The sequence below is a fragment of the Mustela putorius genome, unplaced genomic scaffold (assembly GCF_011764305.1).
Source record: "Mustela putorius furo isolate JIRA1106 unplaced genomic scaffold, ASM1176430v1.1 tig00000139_pilon_pilon_pilon, whole genome shotgun sequence".
NCBI lineage: Eukaryota > Metazoa > Chordata > Mammalia > Carnivora > Mustelidae > Mustela > Mustela putorius.
This window is the reverse complement of record NW_025421293.1, coordinates 630,079-641,204: the sequence shown is the minus strand read 5'-3', so window position 1 is coordinate 641,204 and position 11,126 is coordinate 630,079.

Sequence of the window (11,126 nt, the reverse complement as noted above, 5' to 3'; positions counted from 1 at the left end):
GGCTGATCTCCAGGCACACGCGTGGCAGTGCTGGCAGCTGCAGACACAGCTGCTTTCACCCCTGGCGGGCGGGCTCAGTGACTAGCGGTGGGAAGACTGGTTCCCTCACTGGGTCCCTTCTACAACGTGGTCTGGGCACTATCCCTAGGAGCTCAGCTCCAAGCTCCTCATTGGTTCTTAGAGATCCCCAATGCCCCTAATAAATGCCTTTTCTGAGCTACAGTGTATTCTTGAGAACAGTAGGCAAAACTACATCGGGGAAGAAAAGTGTTGTATCCAGTATGAACTGTAGGTGTTGTTTAAAGTCTAGGCTGACCCTTGATATTTTACAGTGTGTGAAGTCTGGTTCGTGTGGGCCAGCAGCACCAGGACCTGAGAACTTGTTAGAAATGCCTAATGTCAGTCCACCCCACTTCTGCTGAATCTGATTTGCCTATTTTTTGAGAGAGAGAGAGGGAGAGAGAGATAAAGAAAGAGAGGGAGAGAGAATGCACTCTTGAGGGGCAGAGGGAGAGAGAATCTTAAGCAGGCTCCAGCCCTAGCATGGTGCCTGACAAGGGACTCGATCTCATGCCCCTGAGATGGTGACCTTTGCCAAAATTAAGAATCAGACGCTTAACTGGTTGAGCCACCCGGGTGCCCTGGTTTGTGTTTTAACAAGATGCCCAGGGGATTCATAAACACGGATTGAGAAGCCCTGGCCTAGTGATTCCCAGCTCTGGATGCACTTTAAAATCACTGGAGACCATTACAAAAAATACCGATGTCCGTTTACATTCTCCATGACAACAACTGATTCAGGAAAGAATCATCAAGGGAGTCTAAAACCACAGGGCAAAAGGCTGTTAGGGCATTGGTTATTCTCAAAGGATTTCCCACAGATCACTTATTGATTCCAAAGGGGGAAAAGGACCTTCACAGCAGAGAAATCTGGCAGACTCCACAAAAAAAGCAAAAAACAAAAAACAACAAAAAAAAACTTAACACAAACAATGGGGGCCAAGTAACATGAGCCTCCTGATAAGAACACGTCACTTACGGGGAACTTCTGCCAAAACTGAAAATGATTAACCTGAATCTAACACCAAGTGAACAAAAAACCCCCAAACCAGAAAACAATAAAAACCAGACAAATCCAACCCAAGAGACAACCTGCTCTACAGCTGTCCTGGACTCTAAAAATGCCAGTTTCACGAGCATGGATAGACTGTTCTAGATCAAAAGCATGAAAATTAAAAGTACTGTATAATCTTTAATTACATACTGAACTGACGGTGGAAAGGCTGTGAGGGACATTTTCAGGCCAGTTTGGGGGAATTTGGATATTAATTAATAGAACTGTATTTCTGGTAAGTGGCTCCGGGTGTGATCATCGTAACGTGGTCTACGAGGAAGAGTGAACTTGTTCTTAGGACACGCGCTGAAGTACTGAGAGACATATCATGAGATCTACACTTCATTTTATCCTTAATGATTTTACCTGTCCACTTGGTAGAGAGAGACACAGCGAGAGCAGGAACACAAGCAGGGGGAGTGGGAGAGGGAGAGGCAGGGAGCCTGATGCAGGGCTCGATCCCAGGACCGAGATCATGACCTGAGCTGAAGGCAGAGGCTTAATGACCGAGCCCCCCGGGCGTCCCTCTACACTTCACTTTAAAGCGTTTAGGAAAAAAATCATAGATAAAAGAAAAATAAAGGAGGTGGGGGGGAGAGAAAAAAAACCAAAAAATGCAAAATGCCAAATGTTAGTATTTGGTGGACCTAGACCAAGGGTCAGTAAGTTTTTTCTGGGAAGAGCCCGATGGTTGAGTACACAAGGCATTACAGTCTCTGTCGCAATACTCGCCTGGGAGAATGCGCGATAACCCTAAACACAATACCCCTGCTGGGTTCTAATAAAACTTTATTAGTGGACATTTATGCACTCACTGCATCTCACTGAAGTTCAGAAACAGCCATTTCAAAAACTTCCTTCTCCGGGTGGGTCAAGGGGAGCTCTGTTTTACTTTCTACACGTCCATACTGTGCAAATGTTCAAAAGGGTACTTGAGTTTTTTGGTTTTTTTTCATTAAGTGGATACTTAGATGAGTTGCTTTTGCTGCAGTAACAACCCCAACCTTATAACGAGTATTTGTTTCTCATGCCGAGTGACAGCTGAGGATGGGCTGCCCTTTGGCTCTGTGTGTTTTCTTCCGCCGGCACCCGGGCTGAAGGAACAGATCTGGAACACACTGTTCCCATAGCCGAGGGCAGAACCACTAGACACCAGCCAAGCCGTGCAATCGCACTGAGAGCTTCTGCTCAGACGTGGGAGACTCGCCCGCTCCTGCGCCGAGGGCCAGCACCCGAGGCAGCCCCACCAAGCCCTACAGTGGAAGGCTTAACAAGGGGCCTACTTACGATCACCTATAGGGAAGGGATTGAATAATTGTGAAACAATGATATACTTGACTAGATTTCTGTTGAATTAAGTAAATCTCCTTTGAGAAAATATTTTCTTGTTTTGTCCTCACATAATTTTTTCAAGGGACCCATTTTTTTCCTTCTCAGTTTTTGATTCCCTGCAGAAAGGTAGTTTGGCCGGTGCTTTTTCTGACTGCAGAGGGTAACCCACTCGTGAGTCCTGGAATTAATTTTGTGGAGACGCAACTAGTCTGTTTGTTTAAAAGAAAAGAATACAATAGAAGATTATAAGGGAATATTGCCCATAGTAAAGATACGGATTGTTTCATGAAACTTTTATTTTACTTACATATATCTGTTCATAAACTGAGATAAGCTATATTTTTTTGCTGTGAGTTTCAGTAAAAAAAAATAATAATAATTAAAGCCTTGACCTAAAGGACACGCTAGGTTGAGGAGCTGGGCACCCCCAGTTCCCATCTGGATTCAAGGATGCTGGCACCAGGACACCACTGAAGGCCACGGGAGCAGATTGTGTCTGCTTCCTGTGCCCTGTTCTCCTTCTCTGCTGCAGAGACTGAAATCCTCAAACTACATTTCCCAGGCCCCTTTGCCGCAGGCTTCCAGGGGGCATTTAGCTTCCACTCCCCAGATGCTGTGGTAGACTAAAACCCGCTCCTCCCACTGAGAGTAAGAATCTAACCTCCCTCCCCGGGGATCTGATCTGGCCTTGGAGACTCGCGGCCCAAAGCATGCAGCAGAAAGGACGTTCTTGAACTTTGTTCCCAAGTTCCTACGAGGCCTTACGGTGTCCACCTGGGCCTCTTGGAATGTTTGCTCTGGGGGAGCCGGTTCTGTGTGAAAAGTCCAACTACCCTTGAGAGCCACACTGGGAGGAGCCCAAGCCCACGCACCCTGAAGGACAGGACCGGCACGCAGCGGCGCTCAGTACGGGAGTGGACAAGATTAATTTGGAAGGACTCCTCCAGCCCCAGGTGCCCCAGCATGGTTCAGAAACGGGCCACCCCACCAAGCCCTCCCTGACTCGCAAACCAGGATCGAAATAAAAGGGTTATTTAAGTCGCCAAGTTTTGAGGTACTGGGTTTCACAACTATAGATCAGCAGAAGAGATGCCTTTTCTCAAGACTTCCCTTTGGAACTGAGTTATGCAGAGATGCCGGCATGCAGGGCCCCCGAGGGACAGAGTGTCCGGAAGATGTGCGGTAGGCAGGGTGCGCTCTTTTAGGCCTCTCCCCTCAGCAGCACCCAAGCTCCAGGACAGGACATTGGGAGCCAAGAGACATTGTGCTGAGAGAATCGAGAGGCTAACCCTAAGGGCCACAGGAAAGCCAAGAAGAACGTGGGGTGCAGAGTCAGAAATGAAGCCGGACGGAGTGATAAACTCTGCTAACATTCACGTGTGCCAAGAATGTCCCTACACTCTCTGAATGTGGTTTTCCTTGGTCTCCAAACTATCTCAGGAGGTCGCTACTATTCATTCACATTTCATGGATGAAGAAATCAAGGCACAAAGAAGCCAAGTGATTTCAAGGTCCCACAACCAGTAACTGGCAGAGCGTGGATGTATCTGATTGAGAGCTCGTGGTCCTACCGGCCACTCACACGAGAGGGGCTTCCAAGAGCAAGGGCCAAGCGGCGCAAAGGAGCTTGAATCTACGGGGAGCGTTAAGGGCACTCGAGGTAGGCAGATGTTCTTGCACGAAAGTACAGCGGGATTCAGCCACACGGAACACAGACTAGTCCTTTCCTCGAGGTAGCGTGCCCCCCCCTCACTCTCTAGGCTTGTAGACTCCATCACTGTTTCCACACGGTGGGTGCCAAGACGGTTCCTGTTGCAATTCTCAGGCTCTTCTCCATTCCTGGTAACCAGAGGCTGAGCTAGTCTTTACATGGCTCAGAGCCCCAAGCAGTTCAGACCCTTTATACGGGTTCAGGTGTGATCCAGGTTGGGGCTGGCCGGGAAAACTGCTAGAAGAAGGGCTGGGGGTTTTAAGATGGCCCCATAACCTTCACCCCCTTGTGGAACTCCCATGACCATGTTATGCTGTATGGCACAAGGGATGTTACTCAAGTGGGCCTGTTCTGATCACACGAGCCCGCTAACGGCCTGTTCCGATCACGCGAGCCCGCTAACGGCTGAGTTTCCCTGGCAGCAGAAGTGACTGACAAAGGTTCCCTTTTTGACCAAACTGGGGCCAACCTCCTCGGAGCCCTTTTCCCCACGAGGCCTCAGTGTTGGCCTTTAAAAATCTGAACAAACACTAACCTAGTTCCTGACAATTCTGGGCCACATCCCTTGGATAACCTTAGCTTCCCCCTCCCCCATTAAAGTGCCTCCCTGAGGAAGCTCCAAGTTGGGTCCGGGTCACATTGGACTCTTTTCCCTACTGCAACAGCGGTTACTGATTAAAATCTGTCCTTGCCACTTTAGCTGATGTCCAGCTTTGTTGACCTCAGACAGAAGTTGGAGAGATTCCAAGCACGAATGATTCAACACACTTGGCTGGTTGGAAGACGGCAGGGCCACATGGTAAGGAATAGGGGCGGCTTGTGGAAGCCAAACGCACGCAGCGAAATGAGATCCCAGTCCCAGGAACTGAATTCTGCCCCGGAACCGAGCCTCCAGACAAGTGCCCAGGCAGCGTCCTGATGTATGCCTTGTTCTGTTTGGAGCAGCAAGCCCGGGAGAGCACGCCGGACTCCGGCCCCAGAGGCCGCGGCCTAGTGAACACGCGTTGTTTCAAGCCGCTAAGTTTGTGGTGACTTGTGCAGCCCTAGAAAAGGAAGGCACCCTTTGTTTGACCCAGAGATCCCACCTCTAAGACCTTATTCCGAGGATAAACTGTCAATAATACAAATACGTAGATTATTCACTGCAATATTATTTTTAACTGCAAAACGCTGGAAACTCCCTAAATGTCCACGCGGAGGAGACTGGGTGAGTAAACTTGTGAACTCGGTGAGAGTAAAGCAAGCAAGGTTGACTTCGTGAGCTGAGACGCGCGGACTGCAGGAGGCAAGCGGCGACATTTAATTGCAGAGAAGCGTATTGTGAAGGAATCTTTTGTTCCAGAGTCAGTGGGTGACCCTGAAAGTGCGAACCCTCTAATCACTTGCTCTTTCTGGGGACCAGCCCCCCCATCGAAGGCTATCGCGGGGACCCACACGGTCACTTCATTAGCCTCATGCGCCCTCACAGAGGGTCTCATCAGGAGTAACTAAAGACACCCCCATCATTCAAGACATTCCAAGGATTTCAGGAGCTCTGTGCCGGGAACCAGGGACAAAGACCAGATACATTTCTCTACTGCGTATGTGTACTGCGCTTCTGCTGTGCATGAGAAACGGGGAGTAAGAACACACGTCTCTCTGCTGGTCGTTACAGAATGACACACAAGAAGGACAGCCCAGGAAACTGCAGTTGGTTTCCTCCAAGGGTGCAGGGGAGAGGTGGAAATGTGTTTCTATGAGCTTATCTTTCGTGCGGTTGGACTCTTGAAAGCACGGCACTATCCCACGTGTTCCAAAGTAAACTTAAATCCGTAAGAATCGGAAGGAGGTACGTTAAAACCGAAAGCAAACTAAAACAATCAGACTGGTCCTGTTTCAAATAAGTACCGTCGTCACACTGAACAGGAAGAAAAAAGAACTAATTTGAAGTACCACATGTGACTGTATCCCCTCGGTTGGGGACCAGGAGTGTGGTGAGGAGGGGGAGAATCCCAAGCAAAGCCTGACCTCTTCTTCCTGGGTCTGCTGTCTGTAATGGTGTCGGCAGTTCAGAAGTGATTCCGGCTGTCATAACGATGTTAGATGACGTACAGGATTGAGCAAACGTGCTGGAAACTGGAAGCCAGGAATCTCGCTAAGGGAGAGGGACAAACAAACAGGGAATGGGGAAGGCACGAAATAGCCTTGTGAGGGGATATCTGGAAAGTGATGATTTCTGAGATCTGTGTATGCACGTTTATGTCACACGTGTACGAGCGCGCAGACACATGTCCCTATGTACATGCGTGTGACATGCATCTGCTTCCCACCTCTGTCCACTGAGAAAGGCAAGAAGCGAGGACATTGCAGTAGCACCGACGACACTCACTCTGATTCTCTGACCTTGATCTCTAAGAGCTTCACCACTAAGTGAATCAGGCTCCTCAGAGAAATGACTGAGTTCTAGGCTGGCATAAGAAATGCTTAGAATCCTTTGTTATGCCACGAAGTAAGGAAACGCTTTTTTTAAAAGGAGGTTTATATCACATGGGCCTAGAAGACAGCTTGCAGGGATTTTCACTGGCAATCTGGAATAATTTGAACACCAAGATAACTCAGAATTAAATTATAAATCCCTAACAAAATAGGAATTCATGCAACTATATCATGTGTCCACAAGTACATACATTGAGAGAAGGAGGGTCTCTTGTTCACTGGGAAACGCAGAAGGCAGAACGGATAATGTGGAGGGAGTGTCGGATTACTGTTTTGGAACCATCGTGGTAGAGAGTGGACAGGCAAGGATCACCAGGGGATGCTCACCCTAGGGGGCAACTTTGATAAAGAACAAGATATTTGGGGGGCGCTTGGGTGGCTCAGTCAGTTAAGCATCCGACTCTTTATTTCAGCTCAGGTCATGACCTCAGGGTTGTGAGATCGAGCCCCATGTTGGGCTCTGCACACAGCAAGGTGTCTGCTCGACATTCTCTCTCCCTCTCTCTCTGCCCCTCCCCGCTCAAAAAAATAAAATCTTAAAAAAAAAAAAGGAACACAATGTTGGCATGATGTCCCTGCATTGCTCTTTAGTGGTGAGGGAGAAGAAAACTCCAGCAATAATCATACAGTAAAGGATTTAGGGGTCAATGCCTTGATATATTTAACTCACTGTAAGATGGTTCGGGGGAAAATGTGTATTTTTATATTGTGCTGCTTTTATTTTTGCAACTTTTTGAAAGTTTCAAATTATTTCTGGATGGTTAAAAAAAAAAAAAAACACACAAACTCCTGCATGGAAAGTCTCTGAGAGTAAAGCTCTTGCAGAATGCAGTTTTTATCCAAAGGGAGGGTAGGGGCCTGACTGAGTGATCACAGCTGATAGGACCCGGAGGCCGAGCCCCAGGAAACTGAGGTGGGTGTGGGTCTGCGAGGCCTGTAGGAATGCTGACGGTCCACCACAAAGTCCGATCCAACAGGCTGCCCATGACTAACGCACGCTTGCGGGCTTGGGCATCCTCGGCCTGGGCCGATCTACCGGCCATAGGCCACTGCCAGCCCTGAGAACAATCTTGCATCCCTGGAGAGCTCCGGACACGGGCTCGGGATCTCCTACACCAGCTGCACATGATCCTGACCTGCTGGTGCTTGTTCTTGGCTCACACCTGACTGCATCCCCTGCTGTGACCTCGCCTGCATCTGGTGAGTTCTCCCTCCTCCCCGCATTCAGACCGTGGCTTCCCTCCAGATTTTCTGTCTTGCCCTGGCCCTGACTCCTTGTCTCCCTCTGACTCAGGGCTCTGGCTCCCTGCCCCGACCCCACCCTGCCCATGCTCTGGTCCTCCCAGCAAACGTCCCACAAGAGCCCAAAGAATGGGGATGTTTAACCCAGAATCTGCCAGGTCACTAAGACCTTCCGCACCTATGGAGGGGTGAAATGACAGGTTGGGGCTTTGGTTCTGTCAACTCAGTTCCTGAGCCAGTCACCCCTGCAGGACACAGCAGATACACAGTGGCCCATGAAGCTGCAAGTTGGGGACGGAGCTGGCTCCTAATGGCTGAACACACCCGACACGTCACAGTCCACGGCGCTGAAGCGTGGCTGCCCTCCCCTCTGTCCAGGTCAGGAGGTGTTTGGGAAGCCCAAGGAAGGAGCTTCAAAAACAGGCTCAGCAGACCTGATGCTCGGAGACCCCCATTTTCAGCTAATACTGGCTCCCCTGGCTCTAGCACGTGAACGCTGGGTCCGGAACAGCAGGTCCTGGAGTCCTCGCCCATTTCTACCGCTCCTTAGCTGTGTGCCCTCGTGCTGCTGTTTCCCCCTGCGGCTCAGTCTCCTCCTGGATGATGTGAGGACAGCGCAGATGAGACGCCCCGGGCAGCAGCCGGGGCACAGTTGGTGCTCAAAAGTAGTAGCCACTGAACCAAGAAAGAACCATCAACAGATGATGATGCAAACTTGGATGAGGAAGAGGATCTTCATATAATCGTAAAGCGCCTCTCCATAAATTACGGATTAATTTTAAAAGGGCGGGGAGAAACAAAGGACACGTAATGTGAAAAGAACCACAAATGGGAGTAAATATTTGCAGATCATGTATCCGATAAGAGCTGGCTATCCAGAATCCCTGAAAACTCTTGCAGCAACAACAGCAACAATAAACACAATTCAAAGGACTTGAGTAGACACTTCCCCAGAGACGATTTACAGACGCTCAATAAGCTCCTGAAAACATACATCACCAATCATTACAGAAATGCAAATCAAAGCCATGAGGAGATACCACCTCAAACCCATCAGGACGGCTCCGATTAAAACAAAAACAAAACAGAGGAAAGGAAATGTTGGCAAGGATGTGGAGAAACTGGAACCCAAGTGCATTGCTGGTGGGAAAATGGTGCAGCTCTTGTGGTAAATGGAAAAGCCACTGTGACAGCTTTTCACGAAGATGAAAACAGCATGACCATCCGATCCAACAATTCCACTCCGAGATACGTATCAAAAGAATTAAAAGTAGGGTTTCAAATAGGTACTTGCACACCAGTATTCACAGCCACATTATTCACAATAGCCAAAAGATGAAAACAAGTGTCCATCAACAAATGAATGAATCAACATAATGTGGTGTATATATGCATATATATTTATATACAATAGAACATTATTTAGCTATAAAAAGGAATGAAATTCAGATAATGGTACAACACAGATGATTTTGAAAATGTTATGCTTAGGGGCTCCTGGGTGGCTCAGTGGGTTAAGCCGCTGCCTTCGGCTCAGGTCATGATCTCAGGGTCCTGGGATCGAGCCCCGCATCGGGCTCTCTGCTCAGCGGGGAGCCTGCTTCCTCCTCTCTCTCTCTGCCTGCCTCTCCGCCTACTTGTGATCTCTCTGTGTCAAATAAATAAATAAAATCTTTAAAAAAAAATGTTATGCTTAGTAGAATAAGACAGACACTGAAGGACAAATATTGTATGATTCTACTTAAATGAGATCCTGGAATAGGCAAATTCACAGGGACAGAAAGCAGAAGAAAGTTATCAGGAGCTAGGGCGAGGGGAGGGGGTTAAAGGGTGACTGCTACCTGGGTACGGAATTTTGGTTTGAGATAATGAAAAAGTTCCGGAGATACATAGTGGTGATGGTCGCACGATGTCGCGAAGATACTTAATGCCACAGAACTGTCAACCAAAAAATGTTTAAAATGATAAATTTTATGTTATATATATTTTACCACAGTTTAAAAAATGTGAGGAAGGGCTGCTAAGGTCTGAAGCAATAGGACTCCCTGAGAGCTCTCAGACTGCTAGGGGCTCCCGTCTAGGACAAGGCCCCACATTAAGAGGACACTGCTGGGAGTCAAGTCAAAACTGAGCAGAACAGAGACAAAGAAACAAAAGGTCTAAATCAGGAGTCTTAAAGGGCTAGACAGTAAGTATTTGGGTCTCGTAGGCTTTAGCGTTACTGTTGCAACTCGACTTGGCTGATTTGGCCTGAGAGCAGCTGTAAACAATACGTAAATGAATGGACAAGACTGTGTTTCAATAAAACTTTATTTATAAAAACAGGTGGCTTTGGCCAGCCTTTTATTTAAATAAAAGTGGGAGGGAACAGAGTTGGCAAGCCACCATACTTTTGAGTATTATAAAAACAACAAAAGAGAGAGCTCTTTGAAGTTAGAAAGACCATCCTAAACCACACAACTCCCTCTAAAAGTTCCAGAAAACTAATTTCACATAAAAATAAACATTAGAAAATTATTAAGGTAAAATCTCATACAAAGATATTATTTTAAAAAAGGAACAGAATAACATTTTGCCCACAAAACAACTCAAATTGTAACCTACTATTTTATTTTTTAAGTAAACTCTATACCCAATGTGGGGCTCCAATTCACGACCCTGAAGTCAAAAGTCGCATGCTCTACCAACTGAGCCAGCCACTATTTTTAAAAAAGATTTTATTTATTTGTGTGAGAGAGAGGTGGGGGAGGGAGGGAGGAAGAGGGAGAGAGTTTACAAACAGGGGGAAGGGGCGGAGGGAGGAGGAGAAGCCGACTCCCCTCTGAGCAGGGAGCTTGACCTGGGGTTCGATCCCAGAACCCCAAGATCATGACCTGAGCCAAAGGCAGATGCTTAACCAGCTGAGCCACTCAGGAACTCTGAGCCAATCACTACTTTAAAACCAGCTAAAAATTATTATGAAAGTGACACAAGACATGAAAGAGCTACAGTAAAAGAAATGAGAAAAATTTAGAAATAAAAGGGGAAAATGAAAAGTAAATGAGAAGAAACACAAAAGCAAATAAACAATAAAACGATTTTCCTTAAGGGAAATAGGAGGGATAAAAACGTTAAAAACATTTTTTAATACTTAAAAACTTTTTTTTCTAAGATTTTACTTTCTTTTCTGAAAGATTTTATTTATTTATTTGACAGAGAGACAGAGATCACAAGTAGGCAGAGAGGCAGGCACCCTGCTATATTTTACTTGTA